Here is a 17319-nt window from a genome sequence, read left to right on the forward strand (position 1 = left end):
CACTGAAACCTGGGCAAGCAGGGCCCAGGCTGTGCGGGCCTTGTACACCACTGGCTCAAGCTGAGTGGGATGGAAAGTGGTCTAGGACTGACAGTGGGGGGGTGGGGGTTACACTCTGACCACAATCAGACAGTACTTGAGACATGGTGGAGCTCAGGATGCTACCTGTGACAATGAAATTCTGTTCCTGAAGAGTACACTTTTCTTATTATTCACAAGAAGGAAAGCAGATATGTTCTGAGTTTGACCCTAGGAAAGGTATTTAATGATCTGTGAACCCTTCAGAACGAAAGTCTGCCAATTCTACTTTATATGTGCCTGTAACAGATATAAACTGCATTAGAGTATGTCACTCTCTTCCCATTTACCTTGACTTTACCCCTCAGTGTTGGCCAGGGTGGTAGGAAGGGGGGTGCAGGATTAGGGGGGTGCCCCTAATCCTCTCACCCTGAGCATCAACTGGCACCTTAGTAGGAGGTGCTGTATTGCGATTGGGCAGAGGGGCTGCTTGGTGCACCAGTGCTTGAGCAGATCACAGTTAATGCTGTGAACTTGTGCCCGGGAACTAAAAACCCAGCTCTCATTACTTAAATAACAAGGTGACAGATTATTGATATTATCTTATCTTTTGCAACAATATAAATTATTTAAATGAAAAGGCTTGTGATCATAAAGCAGAATGTAAAGTTTAGCTGATTGAAGCTGTTCTTTAAAAATAAAAATACAGAATGCCAGTTTATGTATTCACAATCTGACCTTTATCTTTGAAATAGATTTGAACAGTCAGACCAAACATGACATTCTATGTCAAAGCATCTAAGAGCCAAAGAGGAGGTAGCTGGGTGACATTAATGCCAGGTATCTTGGTTGTCATGCTAGGGTAACTCTTTACAATTCCTCACATCGTATGGGAATGGACCTGGAGACTAGAATACAGTGATTCGAGGGTCAGGTCATATATTTTACCTGCTAGTACTAGTAGTCTTTCATTGAAGTTTTTAAGTAGTTAAGAAAAAAATGCAAATATTTCAAATATAACTTTATGCAAAATTTACCTGAAATAACTGGGTTTGATTTTGAACAGACTATTGAAACTCTGTGTATGTATATCCATGTAAAAGTTTTCCTTTTTGTATTCTATGTATATCTTCTTAAGCTGTATTTTACAAATGATGCTTTGGAAATGGATTTGTACCACTATTAATAGGTTTTTATGTTTTTCTTTCAGATTAAGTCAAGGCCAAGTCGTGTTTCCTTGATCCTCACCCTGTGGAGCTGTAAGATGATTCCTCTCCCAGGAACGAGCATCCAGGTGCTCAGCAGACATGTTTGCCTCTGTCTGTTTGATGGCAGTAAGGTAAGCTCACTGAGTTGAACCATCTCACACAGGATGATGGAGAAGCCCTTGTGTGGTACCACACATTAAATGTGGAGTGCGCTGTGTGTGTGAGTGTGTGGTACCGCAGTGGGTTAACCCTGGCTCTTCAGTGTGTGATGTTGGTACACACACAGTTAACCCATCTGGGCCTTAGATTTCTTCACTTATGAGAGGGACTGGTACCTGTCTTCTAGTGTTGTGTATAGTTCAGGTCTAAGTATAGAGCATTGCATTTTTGAAAATGCAATGTATATCCAGCTCCCCAGGCAAGATATGGAGCATCGCCATTTCCCGTGAGGTCTCCTGGAATCCTTTTCTGCTCAACTCTTCCCTGATTCCTAAAAGACCATTTTTTACCTAATACCAAATGATAGTCTGAATGACTTCTAAAAAAATAATGTATCTTTCATGAGATGTAGCTTAAGTGGTGCTTAGGTAGAAATTCGTAGCTTTAATTGCATATACTAGAAAGAGGGAAGGTTTAAAATCAGTGATCTAAGCTGGGAACTTAAGAGACTAGAAATTGAAGAGTGAATTAAACCTAAGAATGTAGAAAAAAGGAAATAACAAAGAGTAGAAATTAATGAAATAGAAAACAGATGGACAGAAGAGAAAATCAATGGAGATGAAGGTTGATTCTTTGAAGAGATTAATAAAATTGAAAGATGCCCAGAAAGACTGACTAAAAAGAGTGAAAGAAAGCCGGGTGAGGTGGCACATGCACACCTGTAATCCCAGCAGCTCTGGAGGCTGAGATAGGAGAATCGCAAGTTCAAAGCCAGCCTCAGCAACAGTGAGGTGCTAAACCATACAGTGAGACCCTGTCTCTAAAAAAAAAAAAAAAAAAAAAAAATAGGGCTGGGGATGTAGCTCAGTGGTTGAATTCAATCCCTGGTACAAAATAAAAAAAACAAAACAAAAAACAAATTATCAATATCTCCCATTGAAATAGAAACATCATTACTGATCCTGCAGACACTGAGGACAATAAGGGATATTATAAGGAATTGTATGCCAGTAAATCTGACAACATTGATGAAATAGATAATTTTATAAAAAACCATAATTTACTGAAACTGACATAAGAAGAAATAGAAAATTTGAATTTCTGTTTTAAAGAAATTACAACTTCAATTAAAAAAATTCCTACAATGAAATATCCAAGTCCTTATGGCTTCACTCTAGTGACTTCCCGCAAACATTTAAGGAAGAAATAATACCCATCTTATGCAAACTCTTCCAAAGAATAGGAGAAAACATTCCCTAACGTATTTCCTAAATCTAGGAAAAACATGACACCAAATGATGACATTACAAGACCAGTATCCTTCATGGATATAGAAACTAAAATCCTAAACAACATTCTCAAGTTGGATCTAGCAATTTATAGAAAGGACAGTAGGGCTCGACCAGCTGGAATTTCTCCCCATGTTCAGATGTACACACCTGTGCATCCAGCATTGGACATGCGAAATTGTAATGTTATTTCATCATATTAGTAGACAAGAAAAAATCATGTGAACATCTCAATAAACAAAGAAAAAACATTGACAAATTCCAGTGCCCATTCACGAGTTTTAAGAAATCCCCTACAAACTAGGAACAGGTGGGAACTTCCTCAAATTTATAAAGAACAAGAAAAACCTAAATTTCTCTCATTGACAGTGAAATGTAGAATTTTTTTTTTTTTTAGTCTAAGATTAAGAACAAGTCAAGGATGCTAAGAAATAAAAAGATAACTCAGTTTTTTAAATGAGCAAAAACTTGAACAGGCCCTTCAAAAAAGAAAACATGAGAAACCAATAGGCATATAAAAATATACCTAACATGTAATACATTATTAGGGGAATGTAAGAGTTACAGTGAGAGACCCACTTAGATGCTCCATACAAGAAGCCCACCTTAAATAGAAAAGGTAAGTTAAAGGGAGGAGGGTTCACTATTCAAGATATTAATGTCCGGCTGGGAATGTGGCTCTGTTGTTGAGTGCTTGCCTGGCATCTGCAAGGCCCTGGGTTCAACTCCCAGTGCATTAAAAAAAAAAAAATGTCAAACAAAGTAGATACATACCCAGTCACACCATGTTAGAGCTTCAAAACACATGACCTAAAAATTGATGGAACTGAAAAAAGAAATGGGAAAAGCCACCATTATAATTGGAAACTTCACTACTGTTCCCTTAGGAATATAGAACAAGCAGACAGAAGATGAGAAAGGATATTAGGAATTGATTAACCTATTGACAACCTAGGTAGGATCAGTATTGAGCAGCACTTCACCTCTAAACAGTAAGAAGCATGTTGTAAGTGCATGTGGAATATCCACCAGTCTACACAGGTGGAACTGGGTCAGAAAATAAACCCCAACAAGTCTAAAATAGAGTTGAGAGCCAGGTATCGTATGGCCTTTGAGCACATGAGATTAAGCTAGATATCAGTAACAGAAAGATCCGTGGGCAAAGTCTTCAAATGCTTGGAAATTAACAGATTTCTAAATAATCAATGAGTCAAAGGGAAATTAGAAAATATTTTGTACTAATCACAAAGTGGAAGTGAAACAGACAGTCTGGTAGATGTCAGCTAAAGCCTAGTTAGAGGGGTTCCCAGAGTGGGTGGGAGCCGCAGAAGAGCTCCTCACAGCCTCACCCCCTGAGCTGAGGAGCCCCAGGCCTCCGTGGGATGTGCAGGCAGAGGCCCTCTGGGGAGGGGACTCCAGGGGGAGCAGGGTGGCCGCCAGTGTGGAATCCTGACAGGGAGTGTCTGGAAGGCAGGCAGTGTGAGAAGCAGTGCGCGTCTGTCCTAAAAACAGCAGAGGGCACTGAAGGAGGTGACATGATGAGATTCATGTTCTAGAAAGATCTCTGGCTCCTCTCCGAAGAATAAATAGAAAAGGTAAGTTAAAGGGAGGAGAGGGCAGCCAGAGGGGACTCAAGTGGACCACTGGGGGCAGGGCCCTGGCATGGCAGGCAGAGGACAATAGGCATCATCTTGAAGAAGCAAAAATCTGGATCCAGCTTGCTTAGGATTGCCCCTGGCACTGGCATTTGCACAACATGGGACCTTGACCTTGCTCTCAGGCTCCTCCTCTTGTGCCTCCTGGGATCAATGTGAGCAAACTGGGTTATTATAAGTAAAGCATGGAGAACAACACATGGAGCATAATAAGTGCAACCAAAAGAGTGATGACGATTACAGCTTGGGTGGAGATCAGGTCGGGGGAGATGCAGGAGGCGGGAATCAACGGGATTGGTGGTGGGCTGAGTGTGGAGGGTGGAGGGAGAGCAGGTGTGGAGCGGGCAGTAGGTCTCAGACATCCACCCCTGGATAGACCATGGTCACACGCACACAGGTAGGGAGGCCTCGGGGAGGACTGTGTGTGGTGCTGCCCTGGTGGTTTTCTTCCACCTGAACTTGGAGTAAGGGTGACCACAGGGCTACTGTGCACAAAAGCACCACCGCAAACGCGCCAGGAGGTGTCAGCAGTGACCAAGAAGAGAGGACCTGCTGTACTCTCCTGTTCTCACGTGAGAACCGAAAACAAAAACTAGAATTTCACTTTAATAACAGAAAATATGGGATTCATTTTATATCCAGATCCTAGAAGTTCATTTATGAAATTAATTTTTATCAGAGTTCGAAATCGAGAAGTTTTGCATCACATTTAATAGTTAGAAAATTGCATTATTTGCTCTTTGAAGGCTTCTTTAACAAATCTAGCCTATTACAAAGGAAAGCTCTGTTGTCGAGCCTGGGCAGTGCCAATTCAGGACGCCCTCCCAGCACCCACCGTCCTCGCAGGGCAGGTGCACCCACACCTTCAGCGTCGGGGGGAGCCTCAAGCCTCTGGGTCTGCTGCCTGCTTTTCTTTTTTGTTTTATTTTCTAGGGCTGGGAGGGAGCCCGGCTTTGTTCTCTCTCCCTGTTGTCCTCTGTTCTCTTTCCTCCTTCTTGCGTGTGGCTTATTCGTTTCTTAGAACTCCATTCTGAATTATCCGTGGTGTTGAGTGGTCTCTCTGGGTGGCTTCCTGGGTGCTTGCTGTAGGTGTCATTTTATACACCCAGCTAATCACAGTGACCACAGGCAGCGTTCTGGTTGGAGAGAGGCAGAGACTGTACCTCTCTCTAATTCTCTTTGTCCTCATTCACTCACAACTGACTTGCACATTTCCTCTACATACACAGAAACCACATCATCCAGTCTTACAATTTTTGCTTTAACCATCAACTGAGAAATTAGTAGTATTTAATCAGATCTTTACTGTTCCCATTGATCTCCTTCCTGATGTTCCAAGATTCCTTCTTTAGCTTGTCTCTTCTGTACAGAGAGTATCCTTTAACCATCCCTTCAGGGTGACAGATTCTCTTAAACTAGCTTTATCTGAGTATCTGTCTCCCTTCCTTCCTAAAGGACCTTTCCACTAGATGTGGGACTCTGGATTGACAGTTCTTTTAGTCTACCACTTAAACACCGTGGTGCCACCTCTTCCTGGCCTCTGGTTTCTGCCGAGACACCCACTGCCATCTGAGTCATTCCCCTGGCTTAACCTGGCTGTTTTTCTCTCTTGCTACCTTCAGTGTATTTTTTTTTTCCTGTTTACTTTAGAAGTGTGGTGTACCTGGCACAAATCCTTTTGGATCTCCCCTGTTTGGAATTTGCTCAGCTTCTTAAATCTGTCGGTTTCTGTCTTTGGCTGAAATTGGGGATTTTTCAGCCATTATTTCCTACAGTACCTTTTAAACTCCTCTCCTCTGGGACTCTGATGACACAAGTGTTAGATCTTCTGTTTTAGTCCTCTAGGCTTCTGAGGTTTCTACCTAAAGTGTCACTTCCTCTTCTAGTAAGCATATCTCAGATATTGAGTATTCACTCGATGTGGTTTATTACTGTCACAAGGGCACAAATGTGAATCTATTTTATCAGCTCCTTCATTGTTTTATTAATAAGTATTGGGACCATTGTTTTCACTGTTTGAAAAGTTAGATGCATACTATATTGGATGAAGAAAGAAACCCAGATCTTACAGAACTGCATGAAATAAAAAATGGAAGCCCCTCCTCTCCCTCTGCCCTGACCAATATAGCCACTGGTAATTATCTGGGACTAAGAGGGTGATGTTTCAAAGAACTTCCTACAGCCTGATCTGAAATCGGAAAATCTTTCAGGTCCTGAGCAACATTCACACTGTGAGGGCCACGTGGCAACCCAAAAAGCCCAAAACCTGGACCTTTTCTCCCCAGGTAAGAAATGTGCTGAGTAGCAGAACAGGAAACACCCTGCTTTCCTCCTAGGCGACCAGCAGTTAAGACCTAAGACGAGGCTGTGGAAGCATCACATTCAGCACAGAGCACATGGAGCCACATGTGAACCCTTAGATTCTTTACTGTTCTAGGAGGACTTTGATTAAAGTTATTTGTGTTTCTGACTCACCAAGGTTATAATTCCAATGAATCATCCTATTCATTGGATTTCAATTTTAGGAAATGCCCATTTGATGAAAAATGCAGACAAGAAGATAAAATTTAGGAAGTGAAGTGTTTTTCAGAAATGGAGTCTTACAACTGCACTAATGACAGTTGTGTTTTCCTCTGATGAAATGAAAGGTGCCGCCTAGGGAACCAGTACACTCCGGACTGTCAGAACTGGGATGAGGTTAAGGTTTCTACCACTGAGTCAGTCTCGCAGGGATGGATGCTAGTGAATCCAAGATGTCTCTCTGTTCTTTTAATAATACAAATTGTCTGTAGTTCACCTACTTCCACCCCCAGGTTTCATTACTTGAGTGTTTACTTCCCTCCCTCAACTAACTCCCTTTGTTACTGCACCCTAATTACCCTTCTCCTAATAAAGATCTTAACACAAATGGGGGTTCCTTGAGAGGGCACTGGCTGTGAGTGAGGCCCGCAGCTTGCTGGGTGCCGCAGGCATCCTTGCTTGACTACAGCACAATGCCTGAAAGTGAGCGTGGCCTCCTGACCTCCTGACCTCCCTGCCTCCAGGGAGACACACCACATATCTTTGGGTCTGTCATTTCACAGTTCTGTGATGCACAGCTGTGTGTCATGCTTTCTCAGGATATAAAGGTGAGCTTTGGGAGGAATAACAAAGTGCTTGTCACCTTCCTGAATGAACTGAGGTATCCGTTACGTGCCCACTTCTTCCTAGTGCATGAGGGTTTACTTGTATGTCAGTGGGGAAGAAACACAGGTGCAAATAATAAGAATGCTCTCTACTTAGGATGCTCTAGCCACGCACAGGCCCTTGGGTCCCTGGTTTATTCAATCCTTAGAGTGGCCCTGTGGGGCGGGCGCTATGGATTACTCTGATCAGGCAGGCTGTGAGGATATGGGTCTCCAAGCGCTTTGGGAAACACAGAGGAGAGGGAAGTTAATTCTAGCCCTTGAGCCTCAGGAGGTTTTGTAAAAGAAAACTAGACCTCAAAGACGGGGTAGGGTTTTATAGGCAAGAAGGGGGGGATGGATGCTGTGTAGGGAGAGGGGTGGGAGGAGCCCAAGGGGAGGGGGCCTGTTCCAGGCAGGCATCAGGAAAGCCCAGCAGACATGTGTGCCCAGCCACTCAATTCTGTTTAAAATGAACAGCGATTGGCATAAAAACCTTACAGCATATGCCAAGTGGGCCTTGAGCACCTTGGGGTGGTTTGCTGCACAGGTTGTATGTTAGCCCTGCTCAGAGAAAAGTAAGTGAAGAGAAAGGTGTTTCCCTCAACAAGGGAGCTGAGTGTGTTTACCAAGTCAGTGGTGTGGATGGGTCAGTCCGTCTGCTCTTAACTTTCCTTAAGAGACCTTTGTGGTAATGCAGAGGCACAAGCCTTGTGCCTTGGACGGGGCAGAACGCCCCTTCCCACTGTGCACTGTGGTCAGTAACCCATGTTTCTTTATCGTTCCAGGTCACTGGCTTCTTGCCATGCTTGCTCCATGGCGACTGTTTTATCAGGTCCAATTCTTCATCTCCAGACCTGGGAATATTATTTGAACTTGGAATTTCTTCGCAATGTATGTCAGACGCAAGATAAATGTCACTTTATAATATACCAGTTAAAAGGGAATTGGCAGGCTGGGTGCCATGGTTCAGGCCTGTGATTTCAGCGACTCAGGAGGCTGAGCAGGAAGATGGCAAGTTCAAAGCCAGCCTCAGCAACTTTGAGAGGACCTAAGCAACTTAGTGAGACCCTGTCTCTAAATAAAAAATTCAAAGGGATGGGGATGTGGCTCAGTGGTGAAGCACCCCTGGGATCAGTTCCCCCCCCCAAAAAAAAAAAGGAGTGCTGGAGTGTGTGTGTCTGTGAGTGAAGTCCTGGAGGGTTTCCCTAGGTGGGATTTTCATCTCTGGTGGAACGAGCTGGCAGTGCTCATGATTCTTATGCAGTGCTGCTTTCTCAGTGGCATTTAAGATGAACAGGACCTGCTTACATGTGTAGCACCAGTGAACGCCAGAGCTCCTAAAGAATGGAAATTCAGAACAGAAGGGGTTTTCAGAAAGTGATCAGAAGCACCATGGCACTTCAACCCCAGGACCCAGTGCACCTGGCCCTGCAGTCAGCAATTCTTATTGAGAGACCTGGCCAAGTGGCGGTTCTGTGCAGGGAACACCAGAAGCATGGTGTCATGTGAACTGCTGGAGCCGAGGCGTGGCCATGCTAGCAGCCCTCCATCTCCCACCCCCTAGCAGCATCTGAATGCAGTATAGGAACCCGGCCCCTCGTAGCCCAGAGCCACCACAGGTACCCTGTGTACTGCATCATCCTGGGTTTCTTTAGGACAAGTAAACCCAGGGGAGTCGCAGATGAGTCAGAGCGAGGAGAGGAGCAGCCCGGAGCCAGGCCCAGTGGCCTCTGGCAGTGGACAGTGGGGCAGACTTCCAGGTGTCAAGGCCTTTGCATGCTGAATCCCCACAGTCCACTGCAGGGAGACAGAGCTTGCTGATTCAGGAGCACCCATGTGCCTCTGGGTGATGCCACAGGAAGTGCTCAGCTCCTGAGGCACCTGTTGGCACATCAACAGTTTCAGGGATTTTCAAGGGAAATTTTGACAAAAGGTGAGCATCACTTAAAGTGCCACCTCTGCTGTACCGTGGGACCCACCACGTTTCATTTGATTTTCTGGGGCAGAACTGCTTAGCCCTAAGCGGGGATACTGGCCTTGTTCCTTTCAGGGGCTTGCATGTGCTTATAATTTTGACTCGTTCAGATGTTGTTTCTCAGACTTGTTTTATTTCCCAGTCAACGGGTGAGAGAGGAGAGTTGAGTTGCGGCTGGGTGTTTCTCAGGCTCTTCGATGCCAGTGGCGTTCCAATACCAGCAAAGTAAGTGCTCTGCGAATTCCTAGCAGTTGTGTGATTTTGTAGAAGTTCTTTTTTTAGGATCAAGGAACTCAGGTTTGTTCTGTTGGCATGTCAACAGCTTTTGGGGCGAGGGCTTTTAATGTTGATTTTAGTGTTGTATAAAGTAGTGTATGAAAGCAACACACACACCCTCCCCCAGAGAGGGAGAAGGACACATAGGACATGTTCTAGAATATGCTTGCACTGTCTGCCTGCTGGGACTGTTCCCTGAAGTACTGGCACATTCCACCATGCTGAAAACAGTGCAAAAGCTAAGTCCAGGGTCCCCAGGTCCTCTGTGAATCTGTGTAGGACATTGAAATTATAGCAGTTTTTTTAATATTTATTTTTTAGTTGTAGTTGGACACAGTACCTTTATTTATTTATTTTTATGTGGTATTGAGGACTGAACCCAGGGCCCCGCACTTGCTAGGCAAGTGCTCTACCTCAGCCCCGGCCCTCCTGTAAGCAAATTTAAACTTTAAAAGCACAGTGCAAGCTAGAAGCAAATATCCTCATGCATACCACAAAGTTGGAATGTTGTTAGCCCTAATGTAAAAAGAGCCCTTGAAAACTAATAAGTAAAAGATCATCTGAATTTGTATTTATTTATTTATTGGTTCCAGTGATTGAACCCAGGGGTGCTTAACCACTGAGCCACATCTCCAGTCCTTTTTATTTTTTATTTTGAGACAGAGTCTCGCTGAGTTACGTAGGACCTCACTAAGTTACTGAGGCTGTCTTTGACTTGTGATCCATCTGCCTCAGCCTCCCAAGTCACTGGGATCATAGGCATGTGCCTCCTCACCCAGCTCATCTGAATTTTTAAATGGGGAAAATAAAGATCTAAGTCTAGGATATAAACAGGACATTCACAGAGGGCTACAGATGGACAAGCAGTAGGGAGGATGGTGATCAAGATTCTAAATTTGTCATTACGGAAACTCAGGGTGCTGGGTCCCACACTGCCTGTATAACAGGAGGTATGCGCCATAGTGTCCAAATTCCCCCCACCTTTAATCTGGGGAAATAATTCCTACCCCACAAGCTCCTGGTGAGGATTAACTTGGATAACATGCCCTGCACAGCCTCCTTACCACTGAACCCTAGTTTCTAATTTCATCCTAGCCGGAGCAGGAGGGGCGCCCCATTATCAGGAGTGAATACAGAAACTCAAGTTTCTTATGATTCTTTAAAAAATATGTTCAGGGTTTTCACTTATACTTAGAAGAAAAAAATAAGGAAACATCCAAAATTCCACCTTGGCAAAGTGAGGTCCCAGTTATTTCCTAGAAGGTGGAGCTCGGTCGATAGGGAAGCATTCTGATGTGTATTGTGAGGCACAGGGAGTCACAGGGTGTGTGACAGTCAGGGCAGGAGACTTACTGAAGTAGGGGGAAGGACAGAGGAATTTTTCACTTTTTACGTGTCCTGTCTATGCCATTCCAACATTTTTCTTAAATATTTATTTTCTAGTTATCGGTAGACACAATATTTTTATTTTTTATTTTATGTGGTGCTGAGGATCGAACCCAGTGCCTCACGCATGCTACGCAAAGTGTTCTACCTCCAAGCCACAACCCCAGCCCCCATTCCAACATTTTACAACGATCTATGTTACTGTTTTATTTTAAAAATCATATAAATTCATAATGGGTTAATTTCAAATATTGATTCAACACATTTAAAAACAGTAATTACTTGCTATTAACAAGTCATTCAAGTCAAAACATCTTTATTTTTATTTGTTTATTTTTATGTGGTGCTGAGGACCGAACCCAGTGCCTCACGTGTGCAAGGCAAGTGCTCTACCACTGAGCTACAGCCTCAGGCCCATCTTAATAACAGAAATCTTTCTCATTTTCATATAAGTACATTTCCTGTGTTGATGCTTGGGACAGAGTCTCTTTGCTGAGATGACACCCCATGGAAGGGTCAACACTGTCATTCTCATCCATCAATGAGACATAATTAGAATGAATACATTTGTGCTAAAAATGTTTCACTTCTGGTTCAGGTGTCTACGGAATGCCCGCCATGCGCAGCCATCATAGTATGTTATTCCTTCACAGGACTTACGAGCTCTTCTTGAATGGTGGCACTCCTTATGAAAAAGGTGTTGAAGTGGACCCTTCAGTGTCCAGAAGAGGTACTGCAGTGGTGCGCTGCCTTCTGTCAGCTTTCCGTCACTGTGACAACGTACCTGAGATAATCAACTTCAGAAGAAAGAGGTTTATTTTGCTTCACGGGTTTCCGTCCATGATTGCTTGGCCGTTTCTTTGAGCCTGTGACATCAAGGTGGGAGCACATGGCAGAGGAGGCCTGTTCATCTCATGGTTGCCAGGACTCAGAGGAAGGGTTGGGGTCCAGTATCTTCAACTGACCAGTGTCCTAGCCTCCTCCCATAAGGCCCCATCTCTTAAAGGTCCCACACCTTCTCCCTCAGTGCCACAGGCTGGTGACCAGGCCTTTAATTTGTGGGCCTTTGGGGAACACCTCAGATCCAAACCGTGGCACCTCCTTTTCCTTAAAGATGAAACAAATGGCAGAGGCTTCAGAGAAGGCAGCCGTATTCCAGTAAGCATGACAGTTTCTACTTGGATTCCCATGTTTTAAGATGTGCCATTTGGTGATGTGATCTTAGTCATTTTTATCTCAGTGATTGTTATTTTGGTAGCACATGTAAGACTATAATGTTGAAAATCGTGAGAAATGGGGCCCTGCGTTAGTTCTGTCGCTGAACGCTGAGCTGATGCTGTGGCAGGTACAGAGTGAGTGAAGCCGGCTTCCTCAGAGATGGCCCATTTCAGGGTCAGGGCGTGTAGGCATTGAAATCGTGACATGCATGCCACCTCACCCTCCAGGAAGATGGAGCACCCGTCAGTATGTCTGTTGGCCAGGGGACACCAGGGAAGGGAGTGGAGGGCAGCACAGATGGGCCCTCCCTCGGGAAGCTGTGGGCTGACGGCTGGAGCCCCCTCGCACGCCTCAGCCCTCCCGTCCTTGTGTGGTCCAGGACACCAACCCAGGCTGCTGCCCCAGTGGCAGGCTCTCTCCTCCTTGGAACAGGAAGGAGTTGGGGTTTGGGGTGTAGGTGCTTCTTCCTGGGGCCGCATGTGCCCTTCCCCCTTTCCCTGCGTGCTGCTGCGGCCATCTGCCCTAGTGGCCAGGGGTGCTGTAGGGAGGCCGCAGGTGTCTGTCACCGCCAGGTCTCTTCTGACAGCCGGAGGGATGTGGGCGCCTCCTGCCTGCTATAACCACCAGTTGTGCTGACCTGTCACTTAATAGTCTTAACAAATAGTCTTACCCATTCCGAGCGCTGACAGCTGTGGGTCTGTTTCTGTTTGACAGCGCAAGGCAGTGTTTTCCAGCAGATGATGACCATGCGGAGGCAGCCTCAACTCCTGGTGAAACTGAGGTCTCTCACCCAAAGGTCATGGAGCATGCTCAGGTGCGTCCCGCTTCCCGGGCAGTGACCGCGGGGCACTCGGCCCCAGGTCGCATCTGCCTTGGGTCCCCCCTGCTTGGCTGTCTCTTGTCATTTACTTTTTACCTAATTAATTATTTTTGCCAAAGAGCAGAAGAGAAATAGAAAAATAATAAAGCTTAGCATCATTTACTCTTCTTTAACACTAAGCTCAAGTGACAGACTTGGTAATAAATCCTTGAGCTACTTTTGAACAAATGAGACTTACCAATGCCTGGGCCTATCTTCAGGGAAATCTTTTTTTACTTGTTCTTTTTGGTTTTATAGGACAGGAGAATGTATTTTGACATATCCTACATACATGGTGTGCGACTTCCCATTCTTGTGGTTGTACATAGTGTGGAGTTCCACTGGTCGTGGGTTCATATGTGAACACAGGAAAGTGACGTCCCACTCATTCTGCTGTCTTTCCTATTTCCAGCCCCTCTCCCTCCCCCTCACACTCTTTGTCTAATCCAATGAACTTTTCTTCTTCCCTCCCCTCCCCTTATTGTGCTTTAGCATCTGCATATCAGAGAGAACATTTGGCCTTTGGTTTTTGGGGACTGACTAGCATATTTCACTTAGCATGATAATCTCCAGTTCCATCCATTTATTGGCAAATGCTATAGTTTCCTTCTTCTTTAGGCTAAGTAATGCTCTCTTGTGTGTATAGATACCACATTTTCTTCATCCATTCATCTGTTGAAGGGCACCTAGGTTGGTTCCGTAGCTTGGCTACTGTGAATTGAGCTGCTATAAACACTGATGTGGCCAAGTTACTACAGTATGAACTTTTTTTTTTTTTTAATCTTAGGTTTATTTAGGTTTTACTTGCATGCAGTAAAATTTATGATTTGGGGGTTGCAGTTCCTGGAGTTTTGACAAATGTACCGATCACGTGACAATCACCACAATCCAAAGAATATTCCCTTTGCTCTCAAAGGTTCTTTTGTGTCCCTCTGTTGTCAGCTCCCAGCTCTGGACTTGGGGAAGCACTCCTCAGTTTTTTTCCCCAGCACTTTGGCCTTTCCCAGATGCCATAGGTGGACTCATGTGGCCTGCGGCCTGCAGCCTCTGAGTCTGGCGTCTTGGACCATCATACATCTGAGGCTCGTCCACGCTGTTGCCTTTGTTAGTGATTTGTTCCTGTTCATTCTAAATGGTTACTGCTGCATTTGATGGACATGCCACCATGTGTTTATCATCCTCTAGTTGGTGGTCATTTGGGTTTTTCTAGGTTTGGGTAACTATAAATAAACCTGCTCTAAATATTTGCATACACGTTTCTGCGTGTGTGGATGTGAGGCTACCTACATCTCAAGTAGGACTGCCTAGCAGAGGGTTTGTTGTTACATCTGGTGTTGGTCTGGCTGCTTCCCTGAATGCCTGTGCCATTGACCCTCTCCCCCTCTCTGTGCACGGGTTTCAGTGATTCCGTGTTCTTGGCAGCATGTGGTATGATTTTTCTGTTTAGACCAGTTTAAAAAGTGAACAGCAGTTTCTCACCATGGTTTCATTTGCCTTTTCCTGGGGAGATCCCAGAGCTTCCAGTTCTCACTGGATCCCCTGTAGTCATGTAACCTTCTCTCGGGGTTTCAGTAGCTGCCTCTTTAAAATGGGGATAATAGCAATGTCAATTCCCTCCAGCTGTAATGAGGTTTAATTGAAAGCAAGTATATAAAACACTTAGTCCATATTTATAGTCCCTGGCTATACAGAAACACAGTGGTATTGGCTATAATTATCTATATCCTAATTATTTTATATCCAAATAAATGTCAGTGCACACCAGGTAGATACATGCTGCCATTTCCTGAAATTTGTTCAAATGAAGAGGACTGAGGAATTTAAAACAGATGTTAACCGATTGGAGGGATGAGAGGGCCTTCCTCCAGGTCACACAGGGGACAGGAGACGGTGAGCCTGATGCAGGTTGGGGAGCAGCAGGGGAAGCAGACTGAGTGGAGGCTTCCGCCCCTGGGTCAGGGCCTTGCTTTAAATATCCCCTGTTCCTTCTCCAGAGCTGACAGGTGCTTGTCATCACACACGGGTGTTGAGTCTTTCAGTAACTGTTAATAACGTGCTCCTGGGGATTAATCTCTCCTTACCTGCCCCGCCTCTTTTTTCTTTTCCTGGATATTCGTGGCCCTTTTTTTGGCAAATCTTTTCTCAGAAAATTGTGTTTTTTTCCCAGTGTGAGGAGAAGCAGCACAGTAGTGGTCTTTGTCAGGGGCCAGCGGGACCCATGGGGCCTAGTTCTCCCTCTTGCTGCTGCTGCCAGCCGCTCCTCCGGGAGCCCAGGGCACCCCCGCTGCCCTGTCAGCACAGCGCTTCCGGCAGTTTCTGTGGCTCCAGATACTAGCTTTTAAGTCCCTTCACCATCTCAAGGTCAGGTTTGACTGTGGTGCAGGGGGTGGATGAAACTAGGAGCACTCTTCTGTGTGTTGGCTTACTAAGAAGGGCCCTGGGTCCTTGTCCCCAACCTCAGGGACTGAGGCTCTCGCTTGAGTGTAGTGCACACGGGCACCCAGACCTTTGATATCAGAGCATGCCTCTCAGGCGCCCTGCTGCTGCCGCCCCTGCCCCTTACCCAGACTTGGGCTGTCCTGGCATTGCCTCTGCACATGGCGGGATCCTGCCGTGTGCGTCCCTGGTGATGCTAAGGGTGGGTTTGGGCACCCTGCTGTTGTGACCCAGGGACAGGCTGGCTCACCGACAGCAGGCCATGGCAGTGAAACCAGAGGCCCTAGGCCTTTCCAAAGCCGTGGACCATGGGCTGCGGTGTACATAGGTCAAGGTCAGGGGCCAGATGTGAACTTTAGGATGTTGCTGCCCTGCCTGAGCACCTGGAGGGGCAAAGGCAGGACTGACCCAACTGGGCATCCTCGCCACCCATCCTGCTACCTACAGAGAGAAGGGAGCGAGTGTGGCACCTGCAGCCCTCTCCTCTCTTTCCAAGGAGCATCCACCTCCAGCCCCACCTGCCCTGCCTACCAGCTCCACCTTGGCTCAGCCATGTCTCTGCTCCCAGGAGACACGAGGGGTCTTTCCAGGACGCCAGCGAGCACAGAACAGTGGAGCAGCAGCGCCAAGAGCAGGAAGCCCAGTATTTGTCTCAGAGCCCTTTGTCCCCTAGGGCCCTAGCTGCCCCAGCCCACAGCCTTACATGAGTGTAGCCTGTGGGTGTCAAGAGACCTTGAAAATGCGGATGAAGCTGGGCAGACCCCTGCTCCCTGGAGAGAGCTCCAGGGTCCTGCACAGGGGCCCAGCAGACTGTTCAGCGAGCTGGCTGGGCTGGGACAGGCTAGGGGGCGCTGTCATCGTGGCAGGGAGCACACAGGTGTCTCAGGCTCCCCAAGGCTTGGCTTTCTGACTCTGGAGCTGTTTCAGATCTAACTTAGTGCTCTATATTGTTTAGCCTTCTCTCAGGGTTAAATAGGAATTACCTCTCTCGTTCTGGAGCTCTTGTACAAAGGGTTCAATTTGCAGTGATCAGGTTCTCAGCCCCTTAGGGGAGGGGAAGCTCCGAATTTTAACTCTGAGTTCTGAGCACCAAGAAGCGCTGGCCTGTAGAAGGAAGCTACGTGCACGTGTGTGTGGCGGTGCTAGAAATGGACTTCCCTTTGCCTTTTTGATGCATTCTTTTTTCTTTTTTTAATTTTTATTGTTGGTTGTTCAAAACATTACATAGTTCTTGATATATCATATTTCACACTTTGATTCAAGTGGGTTATGAACTCCCATTTTTACCCCGTATACAGATTGCAGAATCACATCAGTTACACTTCCATTGATTTACATATTGCCATACTCGTGTCTGTTGTATTCTGCTGCCTTTCCTATCCTCTACTATCCCCCCTCCCCTCCCCTCTTCTCTCTCTACCCCCTCTACTGTAATTCATTTCTCCCCCTTGTATTATTTTTCCCTTTCCCCTCACTTCCTCTTGTATGTAATTTTGTATAACCCTGAGGGTCTCCTTCCATTTCCATGCAATTTCCCTTCTCTCTCCCTTTCCCTCCCACCTCTCATCCCTGTTTAATGTTAATCTTCTTCTCATGCTCTTTGTCCCTACTCTGTTCTTAGTTACTCTCCTTGATGCATTCTTTTCCTCTCTTTTAATGCTGTTATATTATTG

The 17319-nt window shown here is 45.7% G+C and overlaps 1 protein-coding gene across 6 annotated transcripts in view; it reads left to right on the forward strand.

Moving 5' to 3' along the window:
- Positions 1 to 890: 890 nt before the first annotated feature.
- The window catches only part of LOC144369092 (uncharacterized), a 41507-nt gene continuing 25078 nt past the window's right edge, over positions 891 to 17319 (forward strand). Inside the window, exons 1-6 of one of the 6 annotated variants that reach the window (XM_078028152.1) lie at positions 891 to 1357; positions 6540 to 6614; positions 8282 to 8387; positions 9614 to 9696; positions 11787 to 12291; positions 13066 to 13165. The gene's annotated coding sequence lies outside the window, so the exon portion shown is untranslated. The remainder of the gene's footprint in view (positions 1358 to 6539; positions 6615 to 8281; positions 8388 to 9613; positions 9697 to 11786; positions 12292 to 13065; positions 13166 to 17319) is intronic. The other 5 variants (XM_078028146.1, XM_078028149.1, XM_078028145.1 and 2 more) reach the window with 5 other exon arrangements.

The sequence above is a fragment of the Ictidomys tridecemlineatus genome, chromosome 12 (genome assembly GCF_052094955.1).
Source record: "Ictidomys tridecemlineatus isolate mIctTri1 chromosome 12, mIctTri1.hap1, whole genome shotgun sequence".
NCBI classification, from domain to species: Eukaryota; Metazoa; Chordata; class Mammalia; order Rodentia; family Sciuridae; genus Ictidomys; species Ictidomys tridecemlineatus.